The sequence below is a fragment of the Cyanistes caeruleus genome, chromosome 4 (assembly GCF_971803275.1).
Source record: "Cyanistes caeruleus chromosome 4, bCyaCae1.hap1.1, whole genome shotgun sequence".
Classification (NCBI taxonomy): domain Eukaryota; kingdom Metazoa; phylum Chordata; class Aves; order Passeriformes; family Paridae; genus Cyanistes; species Cyanistes caeruleus.
In genome coordinates this window covers 74,109,252-74,118,788 of record NC_141704.1, presented here as the reverse complement: position 1 = coordinate 74,118,788, position 9,537 = coordinate 74,109,252, and positions in this window count along the sequence as shown.

Sequence of the window (9,537 nt, the reverse complement as noted above, 5' to 3'; positions counted from 1 at the left end):
TGGGACAAAGCTGGTGTCTCCTCTTTCCCTGCTGTGCCGTCCCTTCACACACAGGACTGGCATGTTCAAACACACTCAGCTCCCGCCACTGCCGAGGGGCAGCGCCCGCAGTCCACAGCGCTCTGGTCTAGGGCTCCTCTGCTGGGCCAGCTCGCTCCTCAGCAGCAAACCTCACCCAGCACCGTTGCTGGGCCGGCGAGCACTGCCGGCACCCCGCACCCCTCGAGACCCCGGCACAGACAGGGCGGGTCCCGCTCCAGCAGCGCCACTCACGAACCGCGCTCTGCACCCTTCACATCGGGTGGGAGAGGACCGGGAGCCGCCGCACCGGGCCCTGCTGTTCGCCACTCACAGGGACCGGGTCCTGCTACAGCCGCTTTACATAAAAGCAATAAAACAACACCTAAACCTAGCAACTCTTAACCCAGCGCTCCAGATGCTCCTAACATCTCCTATTTCGGGCACAATTCTCATCTCTAATCGCGCTTGAAAGTTTTTCTCCCCACAAGCCAGTGCTCACTCTTCGGAGCCGACAAGACACTTCTCGCTCTCTTTCTAAAAATCTTAACAACTTTAATGAAAAGAGACGCAAACCTCTCTCTTTCTCTTTGCCACTATTATCTCGCCACTCTTTACACCACATCCCTCCAGAATCTCCACTACACAAATTACTTTGCTTCAGAATAACAACAAATTCTAACACCTCCTTTTGGGGACCCTCCCCAAAGTCATCAAAGGCACTAGACACAGAGACCAGTCAGCTAGCTAGCTCCTTTTACCAACTAAAACAAACTTGCAATTTCTATTTCTTCTGCCTTGAACAGATCTTCAGTCAAGCTAGAAATGAAGACACAGACATCATTCTTCTCTAAGTTTTCTTCTACAGGTACAAAGGAGTCTATCCTCACACAGCTGCTTAATGTGAATAATCTCTACTGTAACTTTTCTCATGACAAGATAGGTCAGGTCTTTTATTCTTACAGGCATTTAGATACATTGACAAGTTTCTGACAATACCTTTATGTTTCAACAGTACTTGCAGCTTATATACTATGAACAATCTATAGCAAGAACCAGTCTTACAATTGTTTTTGAACTCTTCTTTCACAAAATAAAACTCATCTCTAAATTAACACATGTACTTATTAAAATAGACCAAGTTTAGAGTCTCCACAATCCTCTTCTTAATTCGAAACACCAACAATCTTAATTTTAATCTTTTAACTGGGTCCACTTCTGCTTCTGTAATAAGCACAGCTGCAAAACAACACAAGCACTCCTAGAGACGTGTGCACTCTCTTGGCAAATTCAAAAGAACAAGAAATCATGTCAGTTCTGAGCCTGATCTTCAGCTAAACACACAATCACAATAACTCCTTAGCAATCATCAGAGAGATGATCAGCATTTCATATCGTGAAAAGAGACAAAATAATTTTCAGCAGCAGTAAAAAGATTTTCAACAATCCACAGGATTTTGCTTTTAGGCTGGTACCAGGTTCTGCTGTTAAGAACCATGGGCTATGCCCATCAGCACGGGACACAAACAACATTAGGGTTAACAGCTCTAACACTTATTGACAACCTGATAAGTTTTCACCTCAAGAAGTGACTACTATGCAAATTACTGTAACTTGCCTTTAAAATTATAATCAACCACAAAATTCTACGATATTCACTAAAGTAAAGAAATTGGAAGGCATACTAAGAAATGGGTTTGTTTCTCTACAAAATAAATATTGCAGTCACTCAAGAAAAAAAACCAAACAGAGCTCACTTCTTTTCCATTTTCTCCCAGGATGCATACTCTTCCTGAAATCTCAAATTTTAAGTACCGACACAGCTTACTGCTGCAGAAGCCCACAGCACCATCATACACGGAATTCTCTCAGAACCCGGTAAAATAAAGGCTTGCAACTTGCAGCTCCCTTGGTTTGGAGCTGATACCATACGCCAGTACTGCTCCATATCTCACTCACACATCTGGCTAAGAAAAAGCTCTCTGAGACAGTTTGACACCAGTCCTTACTTCCGAAATCACAGAACTTAATGTGCGGGGTCTCCTAAGACCCCGGCATAGAAAACCTGGGTCCCAGAGGGACTCACCCAGCTCTCTCACCATTGGGCATGTTCCTGGCCTGTTTCACAGCTTCAGGAGGTTCCAGGAGTCACTGAGAGCTCCTCTGATCCCCCTGTGCCTGGAGCAGGGAACCTGAACCGGCATCTGTGGTTCAATCCAGCCTGCCCACAGCCGCCTAAACACAGCTCTGGGGCTTGAGAGCTCCAAATAAGTTTAAACAATCCAGGGGCACCAAGACATAGAAGGCCCCTGCCCTCACTTTACTCAAAAGGGATGGGCTGAACTCATCCCCTCAGGGCACCCTCCGTGCCCTGATCTTATCAGGGTTCGGCCCGACTCACCGCCGGCCGGAGCTCCAGGAGTTCCCTTGCACTCCTGAGGCTGACCCGCCCCTCCGTCTCAGTAGCTTGGCAGGGAGTAGCTCTGGGAGCACCATCTCCCAGGAAAACCTTTCACCGCTGCTACAGTGGGGCAAAGAAAACTTCTAAAAAAAAAACCAAAACAAAACAAAAAAAAAAAAAACCAAAAAAACCAAAACAACTTCAAACGCTGAATCACATACCAGCTCACCAAAGCGACCCCTCCCCCGCAAGCAGCTCTTGTTGCCCAGGGGGGAGGAAAGGCACGGAGGGACCATCACCATTAAAGATAACTTTGGCTTTGCTCTGAGAGCAGAGCTGCTATCCCGCCGAGAACAGATTTGATACAACACCCCTGCGGCTCCTGGGCTACAAGCCCCAGCTCTGGTTTGCCACCCCGGGGCTCCAGGACAGGAGCTCGCAGGGAGGAAGCGAATCACTCCGTGTGTCCCCACCGTGATCCAGTCCCTGTGGAAGCATCGACCCGTGTTCACTCCTACTCCAGCACAGCATCGAAAACCTTTCCTCTTTAACAACACAATTCCAAAAAAAAAACCCCCACAAACTTCAATGCAACAATCACACCTATTTACGCATTCTCACATCTGTTCATTCAACTCCACCCAGTCACAGCAAGACAATAAGGTGCTCTTTACTTCCCTTGTTAATATCCGCCCATGGGCGCTGTAATATGTCAAATATCCCAAGTTTCTTGGATTATTCCTCAATTTGGCAGTTTTAAATCCAAATTTCTTGGATTTAATCCTCAACTTGACAAAGTTTTAGAGAATCCACATTTTACTCTGTTTTCCCAGTGGATTGTGCCAGGAAAACCTTGGGCTCCCTTTCCCGAGGGGCTCACCCCTCCCCTGAGACCCAGTCCCAGTAACCCCGGGGGTATCTTGCAACCCCCGCTTCCCGCTCCCCCAAAGATTACTTACAATCCGTCTTCTTCTTTGGGTCTTTGTGCACAAGAATTATGGAGCAAAAATACCGCGGTTTTATGGAGCCTTTTTTCCCCTTTCCTTTGCTTTATTTCTCCCCTTCTTGTCCTCGGGTTTTTGACCTGCAGCCGCTTGGTCCACGCTAGGAGAAACAGAATGGGATCTGCTGAACTCAGCAAAGGCGCGCCTGTTTCCCCGTTCTGGATCTCCGGTGGTCCTAGAGGTGAGGTGGTTATCCCGGAAAGAGCCCCCAAAAATTCTTAAAAATGAGATTCACTTAATAAATTATAAAAAGAATTTAATATAAACAAAAGACAATTAGGAGACAAAAGAAATAAAGCAAAAGGTTAAAACGGCCGGGTGCCCTGGTGGGTTACCAGGAACACACCTGGTATCTCAGGAGTGTCCTTTTTATCCCCTCTTTGCTGTGAGAGGTTAATGCATATTCAAGCATGTCCCCTCCCTGGTTCCACCTTCTTGGATCATGTTATTTTCTGCTGGTCAGCATTATTTTGGAGTTTGGTTTCCTTTCTGCTGCAGATGGTCACTTGTTGATAAGGGTCCAGGCCCCTTATACTTCCTCAGAGAGCAGATGGGCTTCATCTCTTTCCCCCTTACCAACGTCCTGGTACCGGCTTTTTGGTAACAGTTTGCTCTCCATTTCCTGCTGCTGATAATAGCCTGTTTTCCACAGCTTGATCCTCCCATTGTCTTGCCTGTTGGAGTTATCTTGCCTTCTCCAAATGAGACATATCCTTACCATTCAGAATTCCTATCTAAGCCTGTAACTTGCTAAGAGAAAAGAATATAGTAAAAGCATATAATATATTTATCAGAATAATTGTGAAAAGCCAATATTTACAACATTAATTCACAACACTCCCAGTAACTGCCCCCTTGCCAGAGAAGCTGTCTTTTTCACCAGAAGAACTTGACATAGTTAAAAAGAGTGAGGCAGAAGAAAGAGGGGGTAATTAGTTTACAAGAGATGGTAAGCAGTGGATACCAAAAGCTTTAGCCTCCCAACTGCTAAAACAGCTCCACGAAGGGAGTCATTGGGGCTCCCGAGGGATAGCAGAAGCCTTCCTCAAAATGTATGCTGCTGTGGGTCTTTTTGTTCTGGCAAAACGAGCTGTTGATAGTTGTTTGATTTGTGCTAAGACAAATAACAAAGTTACAAAGAAACTGGCGAGGGGCGGGAGGCCTTGGGCTGTACGTCCCTTCCAGAGGTGCCAAGTGGATTTTACTGAGATGCCCCGAGTGGGGAGGTTTAAATACCTTTTGGTAATAGTATGTCAATTAACAGGGTGGCCAGAAGCCTTCCCAGCTGTTTCAGCAACTACAGGGTCAGTTATTAAAGTATTTTTAGAACAAATAATCCCAAGATATGGGATGGTAGAAGCGATAGACTCAGATAGAGGAACTCATTTTACTGGAAAAGTTCTTAAAGGAGTAATGACTGCTTTAGGGATACAATGGAACCTCCACACTCCCTGGCATCCCCAAAGCTCAGGCCAGGTTGAAAAGATGAATAGAGAAATAAAAAAACATCTTTTGAAGCTAGTGATAAAAAAGAAAATGCCATGGCTGCGGCTCTTACCACTGGCTTTAGCAAGAATCAGGGCCAGACCCAGGGAAGATATTCAACTGTCTCCTTTTGAACTGATGTTTGGAATTCCTTATCCTTGTAATTCTCAGCCTGGGGCGGGGGTAGAGATAAGTGATGTATATCTAAAACAGTATGTGGCTCGGATACTGTCTCTTGTGAAATCTCTTCGACAGGAAGCTCAGCTGACACAGACCCTGCCTTTGGACTTTGCTGTGCATAATATCCAACCAGGAGACTGGGTCCTAGTTAAGGAGTGGAAAGAAGCACCCCTGGTGGCTAAGTGGCGTGGACCTTTCCAGGTGTTGCTGACCACAGAAACAGCCGTCAAGACAGCTGAACACGGGTGGACACATCACACTCGAGTCAAGGTCGCTAAAGCTCCAGAGGTTTAGACATCTCAGCTGGAGGAGAAGGATGGGAAGCCGCGACTGACACTCCGCAGGAGTGGACTGGAGCAGTAGCTGGTGCGTCGACATCAGGGGAAGCCCTGAGTGCCTACCCACAGACTGCCTGCTGAAATAGTCTGAGTATCCCTACTCTCAAATCTCCAGACACTGGGAGCCAATCCATGCTGTCATTGCTTTCTTTATGATAAGCTGTTTTTGTGCTTTTCACTTGCCACAGGTGGTGTAGAAGACAACGTGAAATTGAAAATTAGAAATTAGGTTATAACACTATTAGAATGTTTCTCTTAATAATTTTACCTTTATATTTTCAGTTAAGTTGGGGTCTAAAGTGAGAAAATAATTTTTTTACTTTAGGAGAACAAGTAGCAAAGACCTTTAACCTTAGAAACTGCTGGGTCTGCGGAGGGCCAGGGGGATCTGAAAGCTGGCCATGGGTGGCCAGCCCAGTCGAGCCTAAATGGTGGGTTAGCACCCTGAGTGAAGTCCGTAATGGAACTGGATTTTGGGACAAAGAAGGAAGTCCATGGCAGCTTCATTCTTCTGAAAGAAGCATTTATTGCTTAAACAGAACAGGAAGCACATATGTGGGAAAGAGCGTTTGTGACTGGACTTTATCTTTGGGTTTAGATTGTTGGACCCCCAACTGCCCTCCTTATGACTGTTCCAGATATAGAGGCAGATGGAATCAAACGCATGTTAAGCTCACTAATAGTAGCTGGGTAAGGTGTTCCTTCCATAATTACCAAAAAGATTTTGAAGGCTGTAAAGCAGTGGGGAAGGATAAGTTTTTTGACCCTTTATTTTTAAGCTGCCCCCGGGATAATTCCACAAGTAAGACACATGTTGTCCGAGACTATCAGTGGAAATGGCAACACCGAAATGGAACTAGAACCCTTTTTAACAGGTTCTGGTCCAGATCTAATAAAACAGATCTGGGATGTGATTGCAAGTGGAAACCTCATGTAGGAGCTTGGAAATGTAAATATTGTGATTCTTATGGCGAGGCAACTATTGTGGGTGGACCACTAGGCCCTGGAAGCAAGCTGTATTTTGACCCACCAGTTGATGATGAAAATTGGAAAGGTCCCTTCGCTAATGGGACCTGGGCTCTAAAGGGGCATTACTGGATTTGTGGCCAAAATGCTTACCGCAGGCTACCCCCAAACTGGTCAGGAATATGTTATGTGGAGTATATTAGACCATTGTTCTTTCTGCTACCACAAGTTCAAGGAAATCAGTTAGGAATCAAAGTATATGATGATCTAATTAGAGAGAAGCGGTCTATTGATACATCCCTGGTTGGAAGGAGCACCCAAAAGTGGGGAAAAGATGAATGGCCACCTGAACGGATCATACAACACTATGGACCAGCTACCTGGAACCCAAATGAATTAATATCAGGTGCCAGAGAACCCATTTATAATCTAAATCGGATAATTAGGTTGCAAGCTGTCTTTGAAATAATAGTCAACCAGACAGCTACAGCTCTTGACCTTCTTGCTGACCAGTCTACTCAGATGAGAAATGCAATATTTCAACACCGGATGGTATTAGACTATTTATTAGCAGAAGAAGGGGGGGTGTGTAGAAAATTGAATGACTCAAACTGCTGTTTGCAAATAGATGACAATAGAAAAGTGGTAAAACAAATAACAAAAGGAATAAGAAAGTTAGCCCATGTACCGGTCCAAACATGGAAAGGATGGGAATGGGACATGTTTTCATGGTTACCTGGTGGCCTATGGGTCAAACAAATGCTTTTTTTTCTCTCATGTGTTGTAGCAACCCTAATCTTTTTACCATGCATGATCCCTTACTTAATACAACTCATTCAACATGTGATCAAAAGAATGCAGGTAGTAGCCGTGCCTACTGACCCAGAGATGGCTACAAAAGAGCAGAAAGTAATGCCACTGCAAATAATTGCAAAGCCAAAAAAGACACAAGAACAAGAAATTAGGTCAATGATAACTAAGGTTTGTAAAGACAATTATTAACAAAACTTAAAAGAGGAGGGATTGAGAGGAATGATGAGTTTGTCTTTACAAACAAGCTGTGGGTCAGTTGATAAGATGTAGCTATCAGTGAGAGACGACAGAAACAATGGGATGGATTCCAGTAGAAGATCAAAGAGGCACTGAAAGAACACTATGAATTCCATAAAAGTTAAGAAGGGATTATGCATTGGGGGTGGGGGGGGGGGAGGTACCCCAGGTATCAGGCGTTCCGGGAAGCCTGTACCTCTCAAGTACCTCAGCCTATGGGGAAAGAGAGAAGGGACAAGCGGCCGGGAATTAGGATAAAAAGGAGGCTGCGCCCTCCAAAAATTTGAGAGACCCCAGGGGAATGCCCCGTGGCCTCTCCCTTTATTCGAATAAAGAAAAAGGACTCCTCTTTGTCTCCTTTTTGGACATAAACCTCTGGTGTTCGTGGATTAATTTTCCTGACAATACTTTTCAAAAATAATTCAGATCTAAAGTGAAGAGGAACCTTACAACACGCACCCCCTTGAAGCAATGGAGGAAAGTTTTGTGGGTTAGAAACTAGCACTATTTCTTAAATATTAAATGCAAACTAAGGTATGCAGTATGACTAACATGGCAGGACAGCTATAAATAATCTACTCTCTCAGTGTTATTTGTCCTTGCTGGAATTCTTGGAGGGAGGGAGGGTTGTTTTGGTTTTGGTATTGTTTGTTGGGGGTTTTTCCCCCCTATTTGGATTTGTTTTCCTTAGGATAATTATTAGACTATAATTTCTTATGACTTTGAATATTCCAAACTTCTTTATTTTTGAAGTTCTCTCTTGAGAACCCACAGACTTCCCACTTCACTGTGGAAGTTTCTTGAATTCAACGTTTGCTACTTTTCCTCCTCACTGTATAGATTCCGTCTTTGTTTCCATATCACTCTAGTTTTAATTGTTCTGATTTTATTTTTGTCCCACAGAGCGAGCAGTATATTCCATGATCATCATGAAGGTAGAAAAGGGACTAAAAGAAAACTTGAAGGTGGTGCTAATGTTGACCATGCTGGAACAGGAAATTACGAAAATCTGATTAAAGCCAGGAGATGTGGAAACAAAGGGGAGTGTCTTAGTAAGATTTTACCCCATTTTACTCCATCACTATTATGAACATATTTGAACTCAAATTGAAGTTAAAAACATTGGAGGCAACCAGTAAGATTAGAACAAATAGTGAAGCAGATACAGTCTTGTATCTGCTTGATGTGGCCATCTGTGGTGAGATCCCCACCAGACACAGGGTAGTAAGAATGTGCATATGGAAGAGTTCAGGTCTCTCTCTTACCTTTTGGGGTAAGCACCAAAAGCTCTCAGAGACATTTCTTCTTCTTCTTCCTAATAATTTCTCCAGGTAGAAAAAATTCATTAAGCCCATATATTCAGCAACATTCCCATTCATGTATAATGGTAACTGATGACCTCAGAAGAAAGCCAAACCCTCACTTACTGATTGTAAGACCTCTCTGCAAGGCAGCAGACAGGCTGGTAATGTTTGGGCTGTGTAATCCCCTTTCTTCATATGTTTTTTAGATCCAGCATGTCTGAGGAGACTTTCAGTACTACAAAATATTCAAGTTTCCTTGACATCTCCAACATTCACCATCTCCTTTTCCAGAAAAAAACCCTAATGCTTGTTGATGGCATATGAAAACATAATCACTACCCTGCCTGACCACTTGTGATCCCCCAGTGCTCTTTTATCATAACTGAGAGAAAGATGGGAGAAATATGGAACTTTTAACCATGCTGTTTTGGACAAAGAAGGAAAAAATATAGTTATCAAAACACCAGTAGACTCTACGGTCCTTAATTTCATCGAGGCAGCACAGAAGAGGGATGTTTTTCTCCAAAAAGAAGCAGGCTTTGAAGTAGTTCCTCCAGATTATTTTGTGACTTAGTGCAGTGCGAGCTACTCTGAGAGACCTACCTCTATGGTATGTCTAAATTCTAGTGTATTCCTTGCTACAGGTGAGATAAGTGGTGTGAAAAATACAGACCCAATGGTAACATTATTGGAAAGCAGATTCCTGTTCAAACAAGCTCGAGATAAGTAAAATAGATTTCTAGTGAAAAGACTCATCCCTGGCTTTTATCTTTCTAGACAGATAATTTGAT